General features: G+C 37.6%; 1 pseudogene; it reads left to right on the top strand.

The window, feature by feature from the left end:
* The first annotated feature begins 2,507 nt into the window (after positions 1 to 2,507).
* LOC129691863 (40S ribosomal protein S16-like) lies at positions 2,508 to 4,273 on the top strand (annotated as a pseudogene).
* The last annotated feature ends 4,909 nt before the right edge of the window (positions 4,274 to 9,182 follow it).

A 9,182-nucleotide genomic window follows, 5' to 3' on the forward strand; every position in this document is an offset into this window, starting at 1 on the left:
GACTGCCTCTGACATAATCTGATTGGCCTGCTCGTTGATCACCTCCCCCTGAGGGGGGAGCAGCCTTACTAGGCCACAGTAGAGGATAATGCAGCCACTTTTGATGAGAACTGATAGACTAAGATCAGAAAGGAGAGGAGAACCTCCCCTATCAGTGGACTTGGGGAGGGGCATGTATGCAGAAAGGAGAGGGAGGGTGGGATCGAGAGGGGAGGAGGGAGGGGCTTATGGGGGGATACAAAATGAATAAAGTGTAATTAATAAAAAAAATTTAAAAAAGCAAAAAATTAAAATAAAATAAAGTAAAATAAATAAATAAATAAATTACTAAAACCAAATGGTCACATGCCAAACCTCATATTTGATATGAGGATCATAGAAAGACCAAACTCCATAACTGATAGAGAAATCAGTTATGTAGCCTAATTTCAAGCAATACATGGTACTTTCTGGATTATTACAGTGACCTTTCACCTCTTAGATGAAGCTTAAAATATCTGCAATTAAAAATCACACAGTCCATTACAAATGGAAAGTGACAGTAAGAATGCCAGGTTTCTGGTGGTGGCTAGCCTCTGAAATGACTCTCACTGATTGTCTTCCTCTTGGTAGGTAAAAAATTGTGCATACCCCTCCCACAATACTTTATTGTTGGCTTGGGGGAATCAATAAAATATGAATGAAAATATTACTTATGAGGCTAATTTATAGTAGAAATTAAAGTCTCTTTCTTCTTTTGTTAATCACTCATTATTCAGCATCCATGTGCTGTATCATGAACACAGTAAGTTCCATGAAGAGGCTCACATGGCAGTGACTGATGTTCCCACCAATAGCCACATGAGTGGCTATTTTGAAAGCAGGTTCTCCAGCCACCATCAATAGATTACATGTCAGAAGTCCTACAAAGCTTCTTATAGATGACCGTTCACTGAAATCACTCAGCTAAGCTGAGAGTGAATTTGTGACCCAGAAAATTTATAAGAAACTCAATATTTATTAATTTGTTTATTAATTCTTGGGATTAAATTACCGAGTAATACGTCATTTATCTAAACGAATGTGTTACACGCTCGTTTTACGCTCCTCTGATGATTTCTGAGGCTGAATCTTTACCATGTGTCCGATGATTGCTTCCTGCTCATGCCAAACTGTTGATAGTCATTTTTTTTTCAAGAACTGCTAACATCCAGTGCTGCAAGAACTGCAGCAATTCAGACATTCTGATCTTCCTTGAGCAGCAGAGCCAGCTACACACACAGTATTAATGTGGATGACAAGCCACATTATCGCTTAAGTGTTAACCTGCAAAAACAGGACTGTGATCATGTGAATAATGCATTGCTGTGATTTGGATGTCATTTTGTCCTTTACCTTTTCATTAGTCCTGCAACTTTTCTAGTGTATGAACAGAATTCGAGAAATTCTGTAGATAACAGCTGTTACTGTTCCTGTGGCTGCCGTAATAAATCAATGAAATATTCAGTGACTTAATGCATGAAGATGTTTATTCTCAACTCAATGCTTTACAGAAGGTTTCAATAAAGGACAGTAGATGGTTTAGGCTGCTTTTTACCTTAAATCTACACCACCCTCTAGGATCTATCATTTCCTGCAGTTAGAGCGAATAAAAACAGTTAATAAGTTGCATCACTTTGAAAAGACTTTTAATTGAAACACGTAACTCTTACTGGCATATCTTAGTGAGACCCAGACTCCTGACTCAGATGGAACCATGGATGAAAGAAGATATAGAGCATAAATAACAGCAGGGGAAAAAAAATATCCAATAGAACAGGATAACAAACTATTTTCAATATGTGTCCATCTCTATCACACTAAACTATGACTTAATTAAACAATTTTATTCTGATTATATTCTTCAGAGAAAGATGACTTGGGAGTAAGACTCTCATGTTCTGCATACTTGATCAAAATCGGTATATAATTCAACAGTTAGTATAAATAAAATTTAGTTAACTGTTTTTACATTACTTATTTTATAGATGGTAAGTAGGTTGTTTATCACTAATCATTTTCTCATCTGTAATGTTACATATGAAATTATTTAAAATTTCACCATCTGTATGCTCAAAATGATTAATGTCCCAAGAAGCATATGTTAGCCACCTAAATGTTAGCCACTCATATCCCTGGCTACCTCATACAGCTAACTTCTTATTGGCCAATACTCTACGTGCTCATATGCTATATTTTATAGTATGAACAAATTTTCAGTTATTTAACATTTTATTCTTGTAAGGAAGAGAATGAGGAAAGGATAGGGAATTCTTACAATTTTGTGGTTGAAATGTAAATTTATCCAGACACTAACAAACAATACAATTTCATTTAGTCATAAAGAAGAATGGATTTTCTTTTTTTGCAATGAGCTATATGGACCTGGATAGTATGTTATAACAAATAAGTCAGACTCAAACATACTAATACCAGCTTTTCCCATGGCAATGCTGGAAGGTGAGGAGCTAGTGTTCATACTCGCAGCGATGCCCTCTGAGGGTCCGCTACAATCTCTGCAGATCTTCAGATGTAAGAAGACAGCCAAATGTGTGTCTTTCTGCTCCTGGGTTACCTCACTCAGGATTGTCTTTTCTATTCCTACCATTTGCCTGCAAATTTCATTATTTCCTTGTTTTAATGGCTGAGTAGTATTCCATTGTGTAAATGTACCACAATTTTTGTACCACTATTCCTCCACTGAGGGACATCTAGGTTGTTCCAGATTCTGGCTATTACAAGTAAGCTGCTACAAACATGGTTGAGCAAATGTCCTTGATGTATGCTTGTACATCTTTTGGATATATGCCTAGGAGTGATATAGCTGGATCTTGAGGAAGCACTATTCCTAATTGTCTGAGAAAGTGACAGAATAGTTTCCATAGTGGTTGTACAAGCTTACATTTCCACTAGCAATGGAGGAGGGTCCCCTTTCTCCACACCCTCTCCAGCATGTGTTGTCACTTGAGTTTTGGATCTTAACCATTCTGATGGGTGTAAGGTGAAACTTCAGGGTATATACTCTCTTATAAGTGGATATTAGACATACAATATAGGATAAACATACTAAAATTTGTACACCTAAAGAAGCTAAGCAAGAAGGAGCACCCTGGGCAAGATGTTCAATCTTCATTCAGAAAGGCAAATGGGATAGACATTGGGAGAAGGTGAAAACAAGGAACAATACAGGAGCCTACCACAGAGGGTCTCTGAAAGACTCTACCCAGCAGGATATTAAAGCAGATGCTGAGACTCATAGCTAAACTTTGGGCAGAGTGCAGGGAATCTTATGAAAGAAGGGGTAGATAGAAAGACCTGGAAGTATCTGGAGCTCCACAAGGAGAACAACATAACCAAAAAAATCTGTGCACGAGGGTATTTGCTAAGACTGATATGCCAATCAAAGATCATTCAAGGATATAACCTAGAACCCTTGTGCAGAGGTAACCCGTGGCAGCTCATTCTCCAAATGGGCTCTCTAATAAGGGGAACAGGGACTGTCTCAGAGGTGAACTCAGTGGCTGGTTCTGTAATCACCTCCTCCTGAGTGGGGAGCAGCCTTACCAGGCCACGGAGGAATACTATGAAAGACAGTCCTGATGAGACCTGATAGGCTATAGTCAGATGGAAGGGGAGGAGATCCTCCACTATCAATGGACTGGGGAAGAGGCATGGGAGGAGATGAGGGAGGGAAGGAAGGAGGGAGTGAGAAGGTAAGAGGGTGGGACTACAACTGGAATCAAAGTGAATAAATTGTAATAAATAAATAAATAAAATTATTTTAAAACATGACAGCCACAGCCATGGTGCACTGCAAGCAGGGAAACGGGCTCATCAAGGTGAACAGAAGTCCTCTGGAGAGGATCAAGTGACGCACACTGTGATAAAAGTTACTGGAGCCTGTTCTGCTTTTGGGCAAGGAGCAATTTGCTGGTGTAGACATCCGGATCTGTGTGAAGGCTGGTGGTCATGTGGCTCAAATTTATGCTATCCGATAGTCTATCTCCAAATCTCTGATGGCTTATTCCTAAAAGTATGTAGAGGAAACCTCTAAGAAGGAGATCAAAGATATCCTCAACCGGTATGATTGGTTCCTGCTTGCAGCTGACCCCGGTAGCTGCGAGTCCAAAGAGTTCGGAGGTCTGGTGCCTGTGCTTGATATCAGAAATCCTACAGTAACCTCATCTCAAGGATCATAGTTAACTTTTTAATAAACATCCTAGGATTTAAAAATATATATATACGAATACCATAATTCTCTTGTTTTCTATAGATCTGTAAGCTCACTTATATGTATGTTCATATGACACAAAAGGAAGACGCAAATTAATCGGAGGAAGTGAGGGGGGAATCGTGGTCATGCAAGGAAAATTTGTCAAGGTATATGGTCCATTTGAGGGAAAGGAATGCTGTTATATTCAATCCTAATGTGACTAGATGGTTTTTCAAATCCCATAAAGTTCAGAAACAGTATAATTAAAAGTTCCATCAAGAAATACAAATGCTATTTATCCCTGTCCATGACCAGCTCTAGTAACTAACATAAATGACCTTGGTCTCTATGTTCACATGTATGGCTTAATTTCTAGTGTTCCCTTATCTTTCTTTAGCTTTTCCTTATATTTATTGACTAGCAACTAGAAAAAAAAATACTTAAAAGAGAACAATGAACATTTAAAAGACATGTAACGGGACAGAAGCGATAACTCAGTTGTTAAGAACACTTGGCACTCTTCAACAGGACTCAAGTTTGGTTGCCAGCACGTCATAACCATTTGTAAGTTCAGCACCAGGGAATCTAAGCCTGCAACTCACCAGGCACCTGTACTCAAGTACACGCGCCCACATACCGCAACATATGTATAACCATTTAAAAATAAAATTTTCAAAAAGGATGATATACTAACAATAGACCATCATTACCATTAAGAGTTGCTAAATAATTACTAAATAAAATTACTAAATTTTAATGGTTTATGATGCTCCTTATCAGTACCCTAGCAAGAGACAGATCCCTTTAATATGTCTCACCAATCTGCAATGTTGTATTAGAATCAATGAAAATATAAAATTTCAATCTAATTTAGGCTACGTCTAGAAATGTTTGAACTCTGATTACTTTTTAGAAAGTATCTCTTAGTCACTGTGTTATTTACTTTGCCTCTGACCAATTCCAGATAAGAAAAAAATAAATAAATAAAGTAGGAAAGAATTTGTTATGGCTCACATCTCAGAGAAATATGCTCCAACATGGTGTATCAGATAGATAGCTGGTCAGTTTTCATCTGCCAGGGAGCAAGGACAAGAAAGTAAGTAGAAGAGAGCTATTGAACCTCAAATTCTGTCTCCAGTGACTAATTACCACCAGTGGCTTCCCGTCTGTAAAAGTTCCATAGCTTTTGAAACACGCCACCTATTAGCAATCACAGCTATATATGCATGAATCTATAGGAAACATTTCATATTCACAGCACAACAGGCCACTAATATGTATGATCTCCTCTAGGAATCACTATAAAGCCAACAGAAATGGAAAGCAAAATGGTCCTGTCATCAGAGCAGGGGGTCTAGGTTCTTCTCTATGCATGGTCTTTGTTTGACATATTAAGCTCTGCCATTCCCTTTGGGCCAGGATTTTGAGCTTTGTTGTGGCTCCTGTCCTCTCCTGGTCCTTCTGTCTCCACCTTCTTCCCTAAGACTTCCTGCCCTCTTTCCAAAGTTTGGCTGTGAGTCTCTGCATCTGATTTGCTCCCCTGCTGGGTGGAGTCTTTTAGAGGACATCTGTGATAGGTTCCCATCCTGTTCCCTCTCCTCTACCACTTCTGGTGTTTATCTTGTTTTTTTCCTTCGCAATGAGAATGAAGCATCTTGCCTAGTGTCCTCCTTGTTGTTAACTACTTTAGGTCTGTAGATTTTAGTGTTATTGATTATTAATATTTTTATTGATTTATCTTTTAGTTAAGCAGCAGTTATTCCTAAACCAGCTGTATAACCAAATCACCACACACACACAAAGACTAGGGTTTATTTAATTAACCTAGAGTACAATGCTGGGCAATAGTGACTCCATCCTAAACCTGCAAGTCCGCATAGTTTCCTCCCATTCAGATTTCCCACATTATACTGGCTTTTAGTCATATCTTAGGGCTGGTTCATCTGTCCTCATGGTTCAAGCACCTCTTCCCTCTGATCTCTCTTTTCCCCACTCCTCCCACTTTATTCCTTCTTCTCCCCTACAGAACAGAATGTCTTACCCTATTCTCTCTATTGCTCAGCATTGGTTGGTTATTTAATTGAAAATACAGAGAACAAATAATGGCATGTTTACACAAACTTGAGACAGGTGATGCTTACAATAAACCTCACAATGCAATGTCCAGATTGAAACCATAGAATGGGATACAGAAATCAGCATTTGAATAAAAAAGGGTAAATTGTATACATTCCATAAGAACATTATACCGACAATGTTTATCCTATATTATATGGTTAATGTATACTTATAAATGAGTTTATACTATGCATATCTTTCTGCTTCTGGGTTACCTCACTCAGGATGATCTTTTCTAGTTCCACCCATTTGCCTGCAAATTTCATGATTTTTTTGTTTTGTTTTTAATAGCTAATTAAAATACTCCATTGTGTAAATGTACCACAATTTCCTTATACATTCCTCAGTTGAGGGACATCTAGGTTGTTTCCAGATTCTGGCTAATATGAATAAAGCTGCTGTAAACATATTACATATTTGAGTAAATGTCCTTGTTGTATGGTTTAGGGTCTTTCAGATATATGCCAGAAGTGGTACAGTTGGATCTTGAGGTGGCACTATTCCCAGTTTTCTGGAAAGCTCCAGATTGACAGCTCAGTATCCATGTGAGTGGCTTACTACAGGGAAAAAAGAAAGTCTCTGACATGAACTTGGTTGCCTACTCCTTGGTCACTTCTCCCTGCTGAATTGACCTAGACAGCCCAAGAGGAAGAGAATCCAGGCAGTCCTGATGGGATCTGACAAGCTAGGGTCACAATAGGGAAAGAAAACTTCCCCCATCAGTGGAAAAAAGAAGAGAGATAGGGGAGGAAAGAGGGGATGGTAGCACAGGGAGGTGATGAGGGAAGGGGTTACAGCCAGGATACAGGGTGAAAAAATTGTAAATAGTAATAATAATAAGAAATGGTCCTATAATTGTAAATTTACAAACGTGATTTTTCCACAGCTACATTAACTCTCAGATTATGCAAAAACTTGTATCTATTAGGAACAAATGACAATGTATATGTAATATCATGACACTATATATATATATATTTAATTATCTAATATAAATATACTCCATATTAAAATGTTTCTTTCCATTTCTTCTTTTCTTATAGAAGGAATTCTATAAGCTTGCTATTTTGTTCAGTTGTTCTTTATAAGTGTCCCTCATCATTGTAAGATGTCTTTCATAAGAACACATTATAAATACATATAATGTATTCACTTCAACAAAAGGCTAAGGGAAAAAGTGAATTTTTTTTTTATCTACAAAGAGCAAAAGTCTTGAGGAAATAAAAAGCTTATTTTTTTCTTCATTGACTTGTCCTAAACTTTGGCTTTATTGTGAACATTAAACTGAAAGATAACTCAGAGGGATTATGTGAGTAAAATAAAAACTAGACAAATATTAGGTGGTAGTTTATGGTGCAGAAAATCTTTAAGCTAACCTTCCTCTAAGTGACACATTTAGATACTATTCTCAGGTCTGTCAAAAGCAAGCATTTCTGTCTCCTTCATAAGATCAAGAAAGCTAAAATCCCAAAGTGAAGACAGGAGAGGTTCATAAGTTTCACCTCTAACTGAGAAGACACTGGAAATTGATGGCTTCAACGGGAGACACGTAAGTTTCTTTCAGGGTTATGACCCCTGAAAGGCTGCCTGTGCTCAGGTATATGGTCCTAAATAGTTCAATGTGCATCCCATTCAGTTGCCACTGAGTGTTGTCAATGGTAGGAGAAGAGAGAGAGAGAGAGGGATGGGAGAGAGAACATGATATGAAGCTGGGAGAGAAAAAAACAGATCAATAGGAAACAATTGTATGAAAAGGAATGGGAGGGCTGAATTGGATCAAAGCTCATTATAAAAATATATATATATATATATATAATATAATGTATATATTATATATATATGAAGTTTTCAAAAATGCATTAGTAGAAACATTCATTAGTAAATAACTTAGAAATATTAATATTGTTTAAAATTATTATTTGGCTAAAGGAAAACAGCAATAAAGTGATGTTTACTGGCATTGTTCTTTACCCATAGTTTAGTATCTTGTTCAGCCATCATCAAAGAAGCTTCGTCTTGCAGTAGATGGAAATTAACAATAATTACAAGTGGGCAATGTGAAGAGTTAGAGGCCATAGAACAATCAATCCTATGCCTTCCCTCTCAAGGCTTAGGAAACTCTACAAAACAAGGAAGCTCAGTATCCAAGTGGGTTCCCTAGCAAGGGAAACAGGAACTGTCTCTGGAATGAACTCAGTGGCTGGCTCTTTGATCACCTCCTCCTGAGGGGAGAGCAGCCTTGCCAGGCCACAGAGGAGGACATTGCAGCCAGTCCTGATGAGACCTGATAGGCTAGGGTTAGATGGAAGGGGAGGAGGACCTCCCTTATCAGTGAACTTGGAGAGGAGTATGGGAGGAGATGAGGGAAGGGGGGTGGGATTGGGAGGGGACGAGGAAGGGGGCTACAGCTGGGATACAAAGTGAATAAGCTCTAATATAAAAAATTAAAAAATTAATAAAAGATGACAGGAATAATGGCAAAAATAACAATAATAATAAAGATGCAGGGTGTCAAACTCAAAGATGAAAAAAATGTAAATGCTTTTCACTGCAATAAAAAAAAAGAAGTAGTAAGTATGGATTTGGAGATGTTAATTAGGTTAATTTGATCAATCTGTATTTTATACATATATCAAAATATACAGTTTTTATAAGTGCATGTAATAATGATCTTTTAAAAGGAATATGGACAATAAAATGTTATATAAGAGTAAAAAAACTTTCAACATGGTTAGCAATTGTCTCTATCTTAAAGAATTACTGTGAATTCAAGGGAGCTAAAAAGATATCAAAAATAAGAGAGATGGGTTAGGTTAAATAACATTCTGGGACA

The sequence above is a fragment of the Psammomys obesus genome, unplaced genomic scaffold (assembly GCF_907164565.1).
Source record: "Psammomys obesus unplaced genomic scaffold, mPsaObe1.curated_primary_1811, whole genome shotgun sequence".
NCBI classification, from domain to species: domain Eukaryota; kingdom Metazoa; phylum Chordata; class Mammalia; order Rodentia; family Muridae; genus Psammomys; species Psammomys obesus.